Here is an 18345-nt window from a genome sequence, read left to right as displayed (position 1 = left end):
CTGCCAGCGGAGGTGGTTCAAGCACCTACATTGAACACCTTCAAGAGTAAATTGGATGCTTATCTTGCTGGGATCCTACGACCCCAGCTGATTTCCCACCCTTTGGGCGGGAGGCTGGACTCAATGATCTTCTGAGGTCCCTTCCAGCCCTAATGTCTATGAACTCTATGAAATCTATAAGCTACCACCTACCCTAGTCCATTGAGAAGGGAGGCTCACCCATGGCTGCTGTCTAAGGTCTCTACCACCTATGCCAGCCAAAAGTGGCCCCAAACCATAAGAATCAGGCCCCAAAACAGTAAAACGGGTACAAGAAGCCCCCAAACTTGGAAACTTTGCATACTAATGAGGGTATGCAAAGAAGGAATGCACAGTTACCACAGTAGAACATAACCAGAGCTGAACCTACATAATATAAACAGGGTTACATCAAGGAAACAAAAAGTGCTAAAATACACATGGTACAGAATTGTGACTGAGAATTATTTTAACTGTGCTCAGAATCCTTCTGCACAATCCCAAATGAAATCTCCCTCACCAACAATATGCCGGCATGTTTTGTGCTACTAGCATGGCTGCTTATGTCTCATACACTCCCTTCTGCTACAGTAAACACCTTCTTACACCATCTGCATTTAGCATTGTGCTCGCTTTCCTTGTCTTTGCAAATCCATTCTTTGAATTCACTATCTAGTCCAAGCAGACTCAGACTTTCACATGCTGCCTGCTTTTGCTTTCTGAGTGATAGGCTGATCCATGCTTTTAAGATTATCTCTTATTCTTTTCTCAGCTACCATTTTTTATATAGGACACTAACACGAACAATGATGACTTGGCAAATAAAAACTTACTCGACTGCAGCAACAATTTTGCACCACACCGACCCACTCCAGGGGTCCCTTACTCACCCTGATAACCCCGTAACCCCCACATCCCATCCCCAACTGGCCCCATTTTCCCCCTACTAGCATGGACTCCCATCCACCACCTCTCCTCTATCTCAGCCCCACAGCTTTGTCTAGACCACATTGCTCCTCTTTCTGTTCTACCTGTTCCCTCAGACTGCCTGGAGCCACATGGTTCTGCCTATCTTCAAGGCAAGTATCTGTTGTAGGTGATGGCCAAGAGGGCACAGTGGCAATACATGACTGGGGGGGATCAAGCTATGAAGGCTCCCGTGGGCCATAAAGCCCTTATGGAGACCTCCCTGCAAGGTGTTGAGCTGCACTTCCACTCAGACAAAAGGTGGTTTTGCTATGCACTGTCTGTCCATCAGCGCTTGCTTCGAGCCTCATTCCAATGACAGATCTTTAATTAAGCTCATGGTTTCTTAGCTTTTTACAGACAGCTCAGTTTTTTGACATATTTTACAGACAAGTGTTTTTAGCTTTTTTTTATGGACTGTCTGTAAATATATGACCAGGTGCCATGACTGCCTGTGCTTCCTGCCTGGTATGCTGCTTTGTATTCTCTTTCCTGCCCTATCAGCTGCTGAGCTGTCTGTCCCCTGCCTGATCTGCCATGTGCCACACACAGAGGTTGCCTATGCCACTTGGGGCACATGGGCTATAGGATGGCCACCTCTGAGCTAGCAGGTCCATCACACTATGGTAATAAGAACTTTTCAGTGACTAGATGTTATTACTTTCTTCCCTGCTTTATGTTGATTATATTAATGTAGATTAATTTATAGTTCCATTTTCTTAGTATAAAATATAAGGATCATATCATTCAAACTCTTATTTAAATGAGCCTTCCCAATGAAATCCAGGGACCTGTTTCTTGGAATAAATCCTAGTCACATGAGAAAGACTTTCAGGATTTGGCCATAGTAAGATCAATGGCATACAACTCAAGCTTGTACCCACTGTGGCATGAATCCTATTTCATCAAAAGAGGAAGATGCTTAGGGCTAATGCTCCCAGTGATGTTTCTGGTTCTGGCGTCTTCTAGAGCAGCTCCCATCCCGCTGAGTCACGCTCCTATTGTCTTTGTCTTCCTCTGGCCATACTTTTCTTTTTATTTTAGCTGTCCAATAGGCCAGTTTCAAAAGGATGGCCAGAGGGTGGTCTTTGTTCTGCCTAGCTCATGGCTGGATGGTCAGGGCACTTTGCTGGAAGGCCAGGAATACAAATTCAAACCTTTTCAGGGGTGGGGGTGGGGTAGGGTGCTAAAGTGTTTCCCACTTCCTCAGCCAGTGCTGTAGCTACTGGGAGAAAAGGCAAGAGAGCCCTCTTCCCTCTCTATCAAACAGCTGGTCTTTCTGTTTTTTTCTCTGACTATACCTTTAGAGTCTCACACAGACTTCCTTGCCTTCCCAAGTAGAGAGGGATCACCAGAGTGTATAAGTGGTTTTAGTGTATCCCTTCTGAGCACACACAGAAATACAAGTTTGTTTGTGCATACCACAATCCACATAACTGGCCAGAGATGTCTTTTACAATCCCTGAACTAAAGACTGCACCCCTACCACCATCACTGCTCCCCACCACCATCACCCCCCAGACTGGTGACCCAAAGGGGAGGAAGGGCCAGGGTCTATCCCAGATATCATCTTGGCCACCAAAACTGAGGGACTGCAGCCCCTGTCTTTGGGCTGGCACCACCTTGGGGCATGGCTGAGGGTGCCTTTTGACATTGCCTTTATTTTCCTGTTGTGCCTCTTTTAAATTGCAGGTTGTGTTCATTGGGAGGATTTATGGGTTTTGAGGGGATAGCCATAGCCTGTCTGTAGAAGTGGGGGAGGGGGTATGGGATTGAGATGGGAAAAGCAGATGGCGCTCCCTTGGGAGTGAGAGGCAGAGGAATGGGTGGGCATGGGGAATGGAAAGAGGTTTTCCATACCTAGAGGTAAAGTGTGTGTGTGTGTGGGGGGGGGGAGTTGGGCAGCACATTGGTTTGCTCTCCTGGTTGATAGGCAGAGAAGCAGGAGTGGGTGAGGTGGGATGGAGCTTTAAAGTTCTGAGGTGTTGCTTGGGGCATCTGTTGCTGTTTCATATTTTGTGGGCTGTTTTTTGCCAGCGGCCCTGAGCCTTCCTGGGGATGGTAGCATATTTGTTGAATGAATGGATAAATACAAATGGCAAAAGGTAGACGTAAAAGAAGTACCAAGACACCTTTAGCTGAAATAGGATTTGGGCCAGCATGTCTATGGAGAACTGACAGAATTAAATTAAACAGAACATTCAAATATACCAGAAATACAAACAGCTGAAGAACTTACAGGCCATGTACAGTAGCATGGGTGACTGCTGCCTCCTGAATCTGGGGGGGGCACAATTTGTGGGTGGGCCTGGGGGCAGGATTACCCCCCCCCCCAATGTGCCACCAGCCTTTGTGGCAAAAAAACTGCTTCAGGGGCAGGTGGGGGAGGGGTGGGGGAGGAATCGACACACAGCACACCACTATCCCCCCTTCCCTCCCTGAGCTATACCCCACCCTCTGCAAGAGCCCCAAGATTATCCCAGCAGCAGGAACAGCACCTCTGCTGGAGGATCGGAGCATGCTCTTTACAAGTAGGAAGGGGGAGGGAGGCGGGGGAGAGCTCTCTTTGGCCGGAGTGCTCTCTGATGCTCTGGGCTCCAGGGTGCAGTCAGGGTGGGCAGGGCTGGGTAGAGAAGCAGAGTGCAGTCCCTGGCCACACAGTCGGGCTGGTGGAGACCCGCTCCATGCCTGGGCCTGTCCTGAGCGGTGCCTAGCTGGGGTGGAACAATGGGCCCCCCAGCACTTTCAGGGACCAATCTAAGGGGGGGTATGTGCTGCCCCCCCATGCTCCCCTACCAGGCACTTATGTACGGTAGCTTACTCCAGTTTTCTTTTAATGCCTTTTCTCAAAGTTTGTCCCTTCTTCAGCACATATGCAGAGCTCCCAATCCTTTTCCTGCCATTCCCAGGCATGCCCAGTAAAGTAAGTTAAAGAACTCATAACTTTGACATGTGTACTACAGCTCTCTCTTATGATGCTTATTTTTTACTACTGAGCTGGACAACCAGCATTGTTACTCCTAAAATATTTGTGAGTGCAACAGAATTTTCCAGGGAGAGATTTCTTGGGGCAAGCTTTAGTCAAATTTAATCCAAATCATTGTATGCAGCTCAATTTGTTAAGAACAGCTCCTATGCTAAGAAGAGTCCAGCGCTATGCTTTTCCTCATAATGTTAAAGAACACAATAATAACAACATTAAATTCAATGCCCTTAAGGGGCAGTTGTAGTGGAGGGTCACATTTTCCTTCTTTCCAATTAACCTACTTGTCAAATGCAATGGTATATGCACTCAAGAAACTGCCCTAAAGTGTTTCTCATGCTCTTTTAGTAATACAATGTGGGGGGAAATATAGTTCAGGCTATGCTGTTTGACTTGTCCTTGGTATTTTTTCTCATGGAGAAAACCGCAAAAATTGAATTATCTTATATATATATCTCAAACCTGCTAAAATTTAATTGCTTTTTATGCAAGGGGGGCAATACTTAGGTGTTAAAGAGCCTAAGCTCCCAGACTCAGGCCTTAGGTTGGGAGTGGTGATAAGGACTCACTCGAAGCTGAAGATGTGACAGAGCGCAGCCTCCTCATTCAGTGTCTCAGTTCCAACTGCCTCTACCTCTGAGCCCCTCACCTAATGTTTTGACTCTAAACCTAAACTACTTAAAGTTGTAGTTTCCAGTTTAAAAAACAGATAAAAGTTACAAATTTGTGTATCACTTAATGCCAAGTCCTTATAACCAATCTACTAACTGAAGTTTCCAATAACATTGGATTAGCCTCTGGGGTACCTTGTGCTGACCCCTGGACCTTAAGGTAGCAGTGGCATGTCCCAGGACCTGTCTATTTTAGCTTGACATGACCACCAGACTGGTTGTCTGTTTCAGATGTTTGCCACTGGGCAAAACTACACTCACTACTCCTTTACTTGCTTCCTCCTAGGAGATGGAGGAGATGGTGCTCATTCCTCCTTAGAAGATGTTTTACTGTGCAGTAGCATAGTTTATCATGCAGTAAGCATACACATCTACACATGCATAGACTTACTGTGTAGTAAACTCTGTTACTCAAGTATATTTGTTACCTGTGACTGCAAGTAGCAAATTTACTCATGAGTACTTATTAAACAGTAATGCATGTGTAGATGCCAACCAGGAGCAGATTTACTCCTGGTCAGCCCTGCCACTAGGGGGACAATTTCAGCTCAGCCCAGGTCCCCTGGGGCTGGCAGCCTATCTTGCCCCAGGGCTGGACTGCCTCTATGGCAGCCCCATACCCAGGCCCTTTAGAAAGCCTGCAGGCATTTTGAGCCCTGGGGCACAACAGCAGGGAGCCTGGGGGGACTCTTGGCCTTTGCTGACCGTGCACAGGCTGCAGGCTACCTCTGCCAGCCTGCCTGCACTGTGTAGCTGTCAGGAAGTGGTACTGCCATGCGGCTGCTAGGCCCATGCTGTCCAGCTCTGCAGGCTGCTGTAGGCTCCTGCCAGCACCTGGGTCCAGCTGCAGCTGGCTTCTGGCCACTGGTGCCAGCACCAGCTGCCTGTAGCCAACTCCCAGAAGCTTGCCTGGACCCTGCAGGTGCTGTGGAACATCACCTTGCCATGCAGCTCCTAGTCCCATGCTATGCCCCTGCACTGGGTGCTGCAGGTAGCTACCCAGGCCCATGAGCACAGGGACAGCTATGTGGAAGCCCAGAAAGCTAGCATGGGAACTCTGATGGCCTCATCACCGATGCTGCAAGCCGCCGCTCGGGGCCCCAACTGGTCACAGGTGAAGACTATGCTGTGGCGCAAGGTGCTGTGGGGTGAGGTGGAGGTACTGTGACAGTTTGCGTGGGGTGGGTGCTCCAATGCCCATGTCTATGGGGGGCTGTCAGGCTGGATGTAGGAGCATGAGCATGACCAGTCAGTGCTGCATAAAGGTCAAGGCCTTGCGGGCACAGTGGTTCACCATCAGCAACCACAATCATCGGTTGGGGAGTTCCCACAAATCCATACCCTTTACGCAACACCCTGATGTCATCATTGTGTCCAGGAACTCAGGGTGCTGTGTACAGCAGTGCCGGTAGCTTGCCAGAGCTGCCATTTTAGCCTGGCACCCACGGTGACGTGTCTCCTGGGGAGGGCCCTTTGGGCATCCAGCAGTCTATCCTGCTGAGATCCCTTCCCTTAGCCTCCCCTAGCAGCTCAGGGAGCCTGAGCTATCACCTGCCTAGACAGCTCCACAGCCTCAGCTCCAGCCATAAGACATGGCTGGCCATGTCACCACCAGGCACCAGCAGTACAAGCTTCTCCATGGGGGGGCCTTGGCTGGTCACCTGCATGCCATGCCCCACCACCCAATAAATCCCCTGGGAGCCACACACCATCACTGCCAGCTGGGACCAACTGGAGTCACCAGGCATACCAGCCACACCTACATGGTAAGCCCTGCACTGTGGGGAGGGCCCTCCCTGCCCCTGCCCTTGGCTCCAGCCCCAGCCTTAGCCCATGATCTTCATCTGGCCTGGCCGCACTCCCATGGCCCCTGGGTTCTCCCCCTGCACTGTCAAAGCTCAGAGTCCCATGCCAGGTGTGCCTGAGGCACCATGGTGATCAGCAGCAGCAGGGCATAGTGAATCAGGTACCTCTTGGTCCATGCAAACAGCTCCTCACACAGTTCCTGGGACACGTACAGCAGGGACACTCTCAGGGCACAGCAGTGCTAGTACAGTGGGGAAGCAAGCTGATCCTGGGGAGCCTCCTAAGAGAGGCCCCCTGTGGGGAGGGCAGGGATATGAGCAGCTCCTCTTCTCAGTTATCAAGGAGCCCCATGCTTCCTGAGCCCAGGCACCATGAGCTTGGTGGAAGGACAGGAGACCAGCAGACCTGCAGAAGGAGAAGTGGGAACAGTGGAGTCTGGAGCCATGGCAGCAAGTGCTTTCAGGAGTCTGTCTTGTCTGAGCCTGGGAATGAGGCAGGGAAGGCAGGATGCCTGTGGCCAGCACCCGGTGGCCTATCAGTCCCTAGAGAGTAAGCAGGGACAGAGGCCTCAGCTGATGGCTGCCTGGGTCTGGGCCCACCTGCTTGATTTACCATGGTCCCTGGGCACCCATGCACATCTAACCCCTGATCTGAGGCTGGGCAGTGCACAGCCCGATACAGAGAATCTTTCCTAAGAAATGTTGCAAACTCTCACAAATGGCTTCTTATGGCTCTGCAGTTTCCTGCAGCTGCACACAGGGGAGAGGCTGCAGTTGGAAGCTGGGGTGTGGCCTCAGGATCACCACTGCCCACAGTCAGGGCCCTGCGGATGCACCAGCTTCACAGGAGGAGGACCCAGGGTCAGCCCCTCCTCCTGGACTGGCTGGTGACAACCATGGAGGACCAGCAGGTGGATGCACAGATGTAGTGGGCAGAGGACATTGCCCAGCAGGACAGGTGTCAGGTGGAAGATGTTGCCCACAAGGACACATGGGACCAGCATGAGGAGCCATGGAACTGGACGGACTTTTTATCCTTTTTACCTTAGGCTGTCTTTTTGGAACACCACCCCATGGTCAAAGAAGCCAAAGCCCTGATGGTCACATAATTTATGCAGCCATGTGTTGATTTCCAGTATGCATCTACTCCTAGCCAGGCCTTTATGCTTGACTAGAAGGGTTGATGAGAACACCACCTAGGCCCAATCCCCTTGCATTCAGAGCCATGTAGTCACTTTTGATCTGCACAGTGTCATTTCCGGCAATGTTGTTAGTGCCCACATGGATGAACAGCATGGGCTAGTAGTCAGAGGGCTGGATAAGTAGGGACTTACTGAATTTGGGATTGTGCAATTTTCATGGAAAATGTGAAATCAGGTGGGCTCTGAGAAAAATAGTGGTCTCTGCAACTTTGGTGGACTTGCTGCAACCCCCCTCCCAAAAAAACCAAACAAACAAACAAAAAAACCCCCAAAACAATACTGAAAATAAAGTTCTGGCTCCCCAAAAGAGCTAGCAGTCTTCATGGTGCTGTGGCCCAATCACACAGCCTGCTGGGGAGGAACAGGGGTGTGGGGCTGCCAGCACAAAAAGCTGCTAGCAAGATGGTTGCTGCTAGGCCTTTGCGAATAGGCAGCTATTCAATTCGGCTTTGGATCCAGCCGATTTAGATGCCACTGATCTGATTCAGAGCTGCAGATCAGTTTCCCGCTTCAATTCGGCTGAATCGGCTCTGCTGCAGCTTTGGAGCTGCTTTGGAGATCTGGTCATAGGGTATAATGGGGAATCAATGATATATCTATTAATTTGTTATTTTTTGTCTGATTTGGATGAAACTTGCAGGGATAGTAGCCTCTGCTGAGAGCATGAAGCCTACCAAGTTCCAAGGAGATAGGTATAGGGGCTTGGGGGAACCTGCACCCCAAATTATTAACAGCAAAACTCATGTCACATGTATGTGTTAAGCCACAGTGGGGTCAAAACTGCAGGGATGGTAGACCCTGATAAGGCCACAAAGCCTGCCATGTTTCAAGGAGATAGATTCAGGGGTTTGTGGGAAACTGCATCTCAAGCTGCTGCCAGGCAAAACTCATGACATAGATTACCCTATGTGTGTTAAGGTGCAGCAGGGTGAAAACTGCAGGGGTGGTAGCTCCTGCTGAGGCCACAAAGTCTGCCAAATTTGAAGGAGATAGGTGTGGGGTGTTCGGGGAAACTGCACCCCAAATTCTTGAAAGCAAAACTCATGTCACGTGTATGTGTTAAGCCACAGTGGGGTCAAAACTGCAGGGATGGTCACCCCTGCTGAGGCCACAAAGTCTGCCAGGTTTCAAGGTGATAGGCGTAGGGGGAGTCTGGCTTCCAGGGCCCTGCATCTCTGACTGCTAACAGGCAAAACTTGTGACATAGATGACCCTGTGTGTGTTAAGGTGCAGCAGGGTGAAAACTGCAAGCCTGATAGCCCCTGATGAAGCCACAAAGCCTGCCAGCTGTTAAGGGGATAGGTGCAGGGGGGTTCTGGGGCCCTGTACCCCTAGCTGCTGACAGACAAAACTCGTGACATGGGTGCTTGTGCAACTGATTGTGTCTGTCCTGGGGCAGTTGATTGTCTGTATTGATTCTTTCCTCCCAGTCTGTGGTTTTGTAGGTGTTAATCCTTGCTTGTTAACTCATTACATTAGCTAGCTACTGTGTATTGAGCTGGTCCCTGAGTGAATCATGACTGATTGGTAGCTGGTAACACAGTAGCTTAGCAGCCAGACCTACAAGTGTCTCCCAGGCCCCAAGACAGACACAGTTGCACAAGCACCCATGTCATGAATTTTGCTTGTCCACAGCTTGAGATGCAGTTTTCCTCAAACCATTGCACCTATCTCCTTGAAACTTGGCAGACTTTGTGGTCTCACCAGGGGATAGCAGGCCTGCAGTTTTGACCATGCTGTGGCTTAACACATACACATGACATGTGTTTTGTTTTCAGGATTTGAGGTGCAGTTTCCCAGAAACCCCTATACATATCACCTTGAAACTTAGCACAAATCATGCTCTCAGCAGGAGCTACTATCCCTACAAGGTCCATTGAAATTGGCCAAAAGACAACAAAGTTATAGATATTTCATTGATTCCCCATTATACTCTATGGCGGAATCGCTGAATTGGCTCCAAATCTTTTCTGAAGCAACTCGGAAGCTCCAAGCCCATTTCACCCTCATCACCAATCAGCAGTGAAGGGTGGGACCACCAGGGCCCCAGGGTCAATCAGAGGCATGGGGGGGAGGCGCCATGCTCTTCCTGTGAAACTGGCGGCTGACCTGGGGATCAGTGGCCACCTCCTTGGGTTAGGTAGACCTCTATGATGAGTCCTGGCAACACTTTGTATTCAGGCTTCTGGCAGGCAACAGACTTCCTGAGACAACAATCAACCGACTCCTCCAACTAAGCATGCAAAATGGCTCCTAAACTCAACCTACACCATGAAGCCTGAACTAGGCAGACCTTCATACTCACTAGCACTCACAAACCCTCTTCCTAGGCAACTGTGGCCTCCTGCTCTTCTCCCAAGCAAGACTCCCATGGAAGCTCCCTTGTTTACTGGTCCTGTACGATTGGCTCTTCAACACTGGCAGCAGAACAGTGCAACTACATGGGGTGAAAAGAAGAAGTTCTGTATCCCTTAGACAGATGTAGAATACTAACTAGTCTCTCTTGCTCTGTGCCGCCTGAGCCTGTGCCTGGCTCAGGCTAGGAACACCTAGACTCTGTGCCTTCTGGTGCTCCACCTGCTGCTCTATCTCGCCCTGAGTGTGAGCTTGTGCTTATAGATGCTGATTCAGCAAAGCACTTCACCACATGTTTAAATATATGCTTAAATCTCACTGTGGTCAGTGGAACTAGAGAATGTGCTGAACTTTAACAATGTACTTAAATGTTGCACTAAAAGACAGCATCATGTACAGTCTAGGCCAGTCTACTGCTCTGTCGTGGCTGGCTGGTGGTACAGGTGAAATCTGAATGCTTCTTCGCTGGTTCCAACTTTAGCTTTAACCTGTCCAGGTCATCCAGCTATGCATGTTCAGTTCTTGTCATTAAGAAAGTATTCAGTTGCTTGAATTCCTACCAGTGCAAAAACAGTTCACTTCAAAGTCTTTAGTATACTGGAGAAATAAACTCCCTGAGACAAAAATCCCTTTTATTACATGGACCTAACTGAGAAGACATAGCAATACAATTTATTTCCACTATCCCTTCTTCCTTTCCTTTTTCCTGTTAAAACTGTTTCTAGTATTTAGATATTCTCTGACAGCTAGAGTGATAATAGGATAGTTTTTTTTAAATTCTAGTGCTATTCAAGATCAGAAGAATTCACGTCATACAGCATCATTAAAGTGTGAACTCAAGTTGGGAAAGATGAGGCCTTTACAAGACTAATGCAATTAATTCTGCTCATTAACTACAGCCTCAAGATTATGTACATAGGGTCTGATCTTGCTGCTGCTGGATATCATAATGTCTGAAGAAATGATTTATTCACTGAATTTCCCAGTGATGGGGGAGCAGGGAAAAGTACCTACATTGTATATTAGTATTACAGATATTTACTTTCAAATGTACAGCATATTATAGATATCTTTCTGTCATAAGTTCTTGTCGAGGTAAGAAGAGTTAAAACAAATCAAGATCTAATATTTAAGAAGTCAGATATGTCTGAAGTGTCTTAGTTCTTTGCAGTGTACTAGAATGAATTCCAACCTCCATCCTTCTGCTTTCTTTTCAAAGAAGGATTCTCACAGTGGGGCACACTTGCTAAAAAGGAACTAATATTCAAGAAGCAATTTATTTTGCCAGCAGCTTTCAGTGTACCCTTTGCTATTACTGCAATATGTTTGTTGTGACTAAGTGATATTGCCCACATAATTCAGTTCCTCCTTCTACTTGATCCCACAAGGAAGACTAAGATTGGGTTTGTTTGCAGTAATTAAATGTGTGTGAGAAAGAAAACTGAAAGAAAGTACATTAAGGGAAAAAATATAAGCCATAACCAACACTGTTTTCAGAACCCCTGTTATCATGTCCTTGGAGAGCTCATCTGTTCATCTCTTTTGGCCACAGTTCCACTGCTAGAAATCATTCTGGGAGAGGGCGCAGTACAAGTGTTTAGCCTGCAACTACCCATCTGTCCTGCTCCTCGCATCTCTGCAAGACTGGAGTGATCCCAATCTGGGGAAAGTTTGGGTTGCTCACTGGAGACTTTGGAATGACAAGCAGGCAGGTGGTTTGCGCTGCTGCTCCCTCTGAGTGACTTCTGCTGCCTGGGAGCTGAGCAGATAGTGCAGCAGGGCAAAGCCTCCTGCCCACTTCTCACACTGAAGTCCCTGGTTTGTGAAGAGCTAGTGGGGAGCAGGTGGTGTCTACTCTTCCCATCCCTTCCTACTCTACAGTGGAGGGTGGGAACAGCTGTTCCCCATGCTTTCTCCAGCCTGGTGTGACCCCAGTCTCTGGAGGACATGGGAAACCTTGCCCATTCATCCACCCTTCCTTGTCACCAGGAAGTTAAGCTGTGGGAAAATGTACAAATGTTCCATCTCCTGGGACAAATTCTCCCAGGAGTAACTTCTAAGTGGCTGAAGTCAGGCTATATTTTTTCCAGAACCATAATTTTTGCTCCAGGAGAATAACCCGAAACATCTATATACTCATGATTTCTACTGAGAAAGCAGTGATTCTCTTTGTACATACTCTTTATCACCTCTCCAGTGTCTATCCATATCCCTTATGAAGCCTGTTTCTACTTAGACTGCTAGCTCCTTGGGGCCTGGTGTCCATGTGCATTATTGTAGAATACAATAGCCACATAATTATAAGAATAAAATCCATGATTATACGTTGCTTTGAAAGTATAAAAACTACAATTTCAAAAGCTGTACAGGAAGAGCTAACTGCAGGTAAAGGACCCGACACACAAATATAGAGGAATGTCAAAGGGCTACATGTAGATATACAGAAGTAAGCTAGCCTTCCACCCAACAAAACCATTGGCAATGACTCCAGTCAGTGGAGGCTAGTGATACTTGAAAATGGTATGCAAAATTAGCATACGAAAGTCTCAGCAACAATTTATAGTAGAAGCTAAAGATCATAATGTAGCTCACTGAATACAGGGTAGTCAGTATTTTGCCTGCCTGTTCTGAAGAGCCTCCACTGCCTTCAATTTAAACATTTCCCTAGTGTGAGTATGTCTCTTTAATGCTTGGTTCAAGGGTTTTATTTCCATCTTAGTGCCTTAATGTCTGTTGGAGATGCAGCCTAGAGGCAAACTTTCCCACAGCAATGCCTTACTTTATTGTACACTGTAGTACACGTAGTCAGCTCTGACAGTGTTAGTTCTGCACCGGTACACTGTTTCTCAAACTGGCTATAAGTAGAATTGCACAAAAAACATGTGTTAAATCAAAACACCAAATTCAGTTCTCATGTGAATATTCCAAGCAGTTTTGACACATGTAGATTTTTTTCCCTCCCCTGATCTAAGTTGTGCTTTAAGATCTGAGTTGAGAAGCCTTAGAGCAACAAACATATTTGGACTGGTTTTGTTTCAACCTTACATATGGGTTTAAATTTAGATCATTTGGAATGTTCCATATTTTAAATGCTCCTCCCCTTGCTCAAAGCTTAGGGTAGTGGGATCTCAGATGTTTCTTTAGCTCCTTCTTTAGTCAAATTAATATGAGATTTTAAATTTTGCATGATTTCCACATGACCTTAAAAGTCAGACCTAGTTCACAGGAAGATTTTGCAAATCCCAGAAAATCTTATAGCTAATGTAGGCTGGATATTTGTATTTACTTGTGACTTTTAGAATTACAATGGCCCAGACCCAGCTGTCTCCGCAGCATTACCGGAGGTCCCAATCATGGCATATTCAGGAGCAATACTACTAATTCAGTGCTTGCTAAAAGCTTGGCAGTTTGAACAGATAATAAATGTCCAGAGAACTCTTGCCCAAAGGTCTTCTAGACTGGGTCATAATCAATACACACACGGAGGTTGGACAGAGCGTGATAATGTTGCAAGTAGTTATACGCCATAATTCTGAAACACAACCTTGTGCATAGATTGGCCGGAACGACATGGGGAGCAAATGCAACCCCACTTCAAACAGCAGCTCTAGCACTTGTTTCTCGGCAGCAGAATATTGTTCCCCAGTCTGGGACAAAAGCATGCAGACAAATATTGTTGATACACAGTTAATGCAGCTATGCAGGTTATATGAGGAAAGCTAAAAAGTATATCATTGCCCTGGCTTCCAGTTCTAGTGAACCTTGCTCCCCCACAGCTGTGCCATGATGCTGCATGTGTAAGGGAATACCATAAGGCCACTGGTAACCCAAACCTTCCATCAACAAGGACATCACCACACCACCACCACACCACCTTCTAGATAGGCTTGGATCTAGAAAACCCTTCTGGAAATATACCAAGAAGCTCTATGATGATAACAAGAGCACCAAAGAACAATGAAGGGAAGCCTGGGCAAATACCCACCTGCCACAGAAATCATCATCAGTGGTCCTACAATCCTCCAGCTAGGATTTGACTTGCTGATAAAGATTTGGTCCTCCCTGAATCACACCTGGATACTTCATGGAAAATGTGGACACCTACTCCATAAATGGAGAATCAAAGAGAGTCTGGGTTGTGACTGTGGTGGGATTTTTCAGATGGTGCAACACATTGCGAACGATTGCCCAATTAGATCATTTAATGGCAATCTAAAATCAATCCATGCAGCTACCCCTGAAGAAGTTGAATAGTTATCAAATGTAGATATTAATTTATGAATGTTGTAATCCTAAAATGTCATGCGAAAGAAAGAGACAACAAAAAACATGTATGTTGCAATGTTGTAGATGTAGGTAATAAATCTAAAACATTCTCCATGCACAATAGAGAAACAACTTATATATTGTTATCTAGCTGCCCACAGGAGCTAATACCTTTCCTTCTCACTAAATAAACAATGGAGTGAAGTTAAAATTGCAATATAATCTTTGCTTATCAATTATAGGTAGCCATCCATCTGAAAGTTTCTCTTAATATTGGCTACATGAGTCAGAGTAAGTGTACAGATGTTAATCCCTATGGTTCCTTCTCTTCTTAGTACTATGTAGGGGGCAGAACGGTTACTGGAATACTGCATTCTATTTCCTGTATATGCTTATAATGTTGCTCATTACTCCTTTTCACCTGAACAGTGTTCTCCATGGCCTGGATTTAGCATATTTAAATTGAACAAAATAATGGTTCCCTAGCAAGCATCTGTGTAGGAAAGCACAGTCATTTTCAAATGACTCTTATAAATGAAATATTGAAACCATACGTTGCATATGCTGTTGATGTCTCTTGGCATTGTTTGCCTTAGCAATATCTAAAAATCATACATATTATTGACCAAGAATTATTATATGCTAGCCAATTTGGTTACCCTGCATGTGCATTATATAAGGGCATTATTGGTCCTTATGCACAGGCTGTAATTCTATTACCGTAGGGATGCCCACAAAGTAGGCATGTAGGGCATGTAGGGATTACATGTAGGGATGCCCACAAAGCCTGAGCATGCACAGGAGGGTACCCACTGGCTGGCCATATTAGTACAGGAAAAACCAGGTAAGAGCAGCCCTCCCATGTTTTAGCCCCAGTACATGCATGGTTACTTACCCAGGAAGAGGGAGCCCAATGTTCTAGGCTCTCCTTGCTCAGGGGCAGTTTGAACTTGCATCTCCTTGACTTCACAGCACTGTGCTCTAGCCACCATGTAACAGGCTGAGCACATTACAGTCTACTCTCCAGTGTTGCTTTTGAAGCTGAGATACTGCCCTTTGCATTTAATAGGCATGGGATGGAAGTGAGTGGGGAAGTTTCAGAGTGAGAGTATAGGCTAGAACTCAGGGGCTGCATTTTTGCAGAGAAAACAGCCACACACAATGAGCCACACAAACACATCAGTTTTGTAGGCCTGTGCGACTAGGGAACTATTTGATCTGGGTTCGGATTCAGCCGATTTGGATGCCAGAAATTCAATTTGGAGTTCTGAATCAGTTTTCTGCTTTGATTTGGCTGAATCAGCTCCTAAGCTTTGGAGCCAATTCGGAGCCGATTTGGAGATTTGGCCAGAGGGTATAATGGGGAATCAATGAAATAGCTATAACAATATAATATATTATATATTCTTTTTTGTCTGATTTGGCTAAAACTTGAAGAGGTGGTAGCTTCTGCTCAGAGCATGAAGCTTGCCAAGTTTCAAGAAGATACGTGAAGGGGTTTCTGGGAAACTGCACCTTAAAGTCCTGAAAGCAAAACTCATATCGTGTGTGTATTAAGCCACAGTAGAGTAAAAAGTGCAGTCTTGGTAGCCCCTGCTGAGGCCACAAAGCCTGCCAAGCTTCAAGGTGATAGGTGCAGGGGATTCTGGGGAACTGCACCTCAAGCTGCTGACAAGCAAAACTTGTGACATAGGTGACACTGTGTGTGTGTTAAGGCATGGTGGGGTGAAAACTGCAGGCTTTCTAGGCCCTGCTGCAGCTACAATCCTGCCAGCTGTCAAAGAGATAGGTGCAGGGTGGGGTTCTGTGGCCCTGCACCTTTGGCTGCTAACAGGCAAAACTTGTGACATGGGTGATTGTGCGACTGTCTCTCTCTTAGGGCACAGGGGCATGAAAAACACTACTGCAGGCCTGCTAGGCCCTGCTGTGGTCACAATGCCTGCCAGCTGTCAAAAAGATAGGTGCAGGAGGAATCTGAGTTCTGGGGCCCTGCACCTCTGGCCATTAACAGGCAAAACCTGTGACATGGGTGGGTGACACTGTATGTGTATGTGGCAAAGTGGGACTCCCCGCCTAGACACAGTGCTAGGTTCCCCACTTGCCTATGGGCACACCACCCACCTAACTCGCCTGCCATGCCTTGTTGGTAATTATTATGATGTTAATTAAGGCGGGAGGCTGCCCATTTTATGCCCCGAAGCCAGGGGACACTATCTGTGGCTCTGTACCTCCCTTACACTGCAGTCCATGCCTTGCAGATGGCATCCAGATGACAACATGCTCCTGTCCTACAGCCGGAGCAAGCTTAGGCCTTGCCATCAGGCCTCAGTCACACACCCATTCATACCACCCACCTCTCACTCGGGCCTCACACACTCTACCCTCTCTCACAGGGTCTCTTTCATACCTCCACTACTTATCCTGCTTTGCTCCCTCTTGGAGCGGGCCCCTTAGGCCATAGGCTTAGCTAGTCCATCCCTTGGGTGGCAGCTGTACTGTTTTCTGGGCCTCTCCTGCGACCCTCTCTGGGGTAGTGGCCAGCCAATTACCTGACTGGGTCTAAGTTTACTCTGGCCCCTTCCGGGGGCAACTCTTTCTATATCAATGTACTGGGGCCTCAGCCATGTGATTCTCCCCCACACTAGGGCTCCCCATCTCTGCCCCCTTCACTTGGGGCTCTATACCACTCCTTTCACTTGGGGCTATTCATCTCTACCCCCTTCACTTGGGGCTCCACACCACCCTCTCACTTGGGGCCACAGGGCTTTGCCCCCTGGTGGGCTCAGGTGGCCATTGCCATGCCTGGCCCCACTCTCCCTCCTCAGGGTCTCTTGGGGTCTTATAACCCACAGGGCTTAGGTGGCCTCAGCTGTGCTGGCCTCCAACTACCTCTGGTACTTTAACCCACCTGAAGGTGAGGGCTACAGTTAAGGTGCCCTGACCCACCTTTCACTGGGGTGATAACTGGCCTGGCATTTCATGGCGGTTCCCATGCCACTGAGAGCCCCACCAGGCCATCCACTCTTGGCAAGGTACAGTTTTAGGTCTTGCCCAGGATCAGGAGCCTCCAATCCATCCCCTACAGCTCCTGCCCTCCAGGATGACCCACAGAGCCTCACAGCCAGACAATGCTACTGCCTGGCCAGCCAGCAGGGAATGGAACTGTTTATATAGGCAGCCAGGGATCTAAAATGGCTGCCTCAATCAAGCACCTGCTGGCTGCTTGGCTCTGGTTTTAAAGTGGCAGGCACCCACAGTGCCCTGCCATGGTGTGTTAAGATGTACCCTCACTGGCGCTGGGGCTTCTACACAACACGGTAGTGTGCTCCAGTGAGGTCTCCTCCTCCCCTACAGCCTCAGTCCAGTCCACCACTTTACATGACAACAGATAAAATAACTTAGTGACTGACTGAGCACTAGCAGTAGCACCAGCGGCATCTTAGGTATCCAAACTTTCAGAGCCTTCTTTCCTCTCAAGTAGGAGCTGCTTCTTCTCTAGCGTGTCTGTTAAGGTGTGCTCTCACTGTGTGACTCTATAGGTGTGTGCATGAGTACTTGTGTTCAGGTGCACCCTTCCTGGTGCTGGGCCCTCTGCACAACGCAGCAATGTGCCCCAGTGAGGCCTCCTCCTCCTCTACAGCCTCAGTCTGGTCCACCACTGTAAATGAAGGCAAGTCAAAATAACTTAGCTGGTTCAACACCAGTAGCATCATCAGCAGCATCAAAGGTTCCTAAATGGAACTGTCACAGAGCCTTTCTTTTTATAAAGGAATTGACAGCAAGAAGTAAAGATGTTGTGTTGTGCTGGATATATGATGTTACTCATGGTGTGTTATGGCCTTGTGTTTTTATGTCTATATGTTTATCATGAAAAAAAGGGAATACTTAAAAAATATATCGTAGGAAGCTTTCAGGTTGAAAAACCCTTTGTCAGGCTGAGGAAGCACCTGCAGTTGGTGTGTCTCCTGATCCTGGATGGAAGGAATAGTAAAGAAGTCAGAGGCTGGCCTGGCACGCAATGCAGGCAAGAAAGCCAGTCAGTGAAAATGGAAATGGAGGTGTCAGGGGGTGAGGGACAG

Source organism: Crocodylus porosus, unplaced genomic scaffold (genome assembly GCF_001723895.1).
Source record: "Crocodylus porosus isolate Cpor-Errol unplaced genomic scaffold, CroPor_comp1, whole genome shotgun sequence".
NCBI lineage: Eukaryota > Metazoa > Chordata > Crocodylia > Crocodylidae > Crocodylus > Crocodylus porosus.
This window is presented reverse-complemented; position numbering follows the sequence as displayed.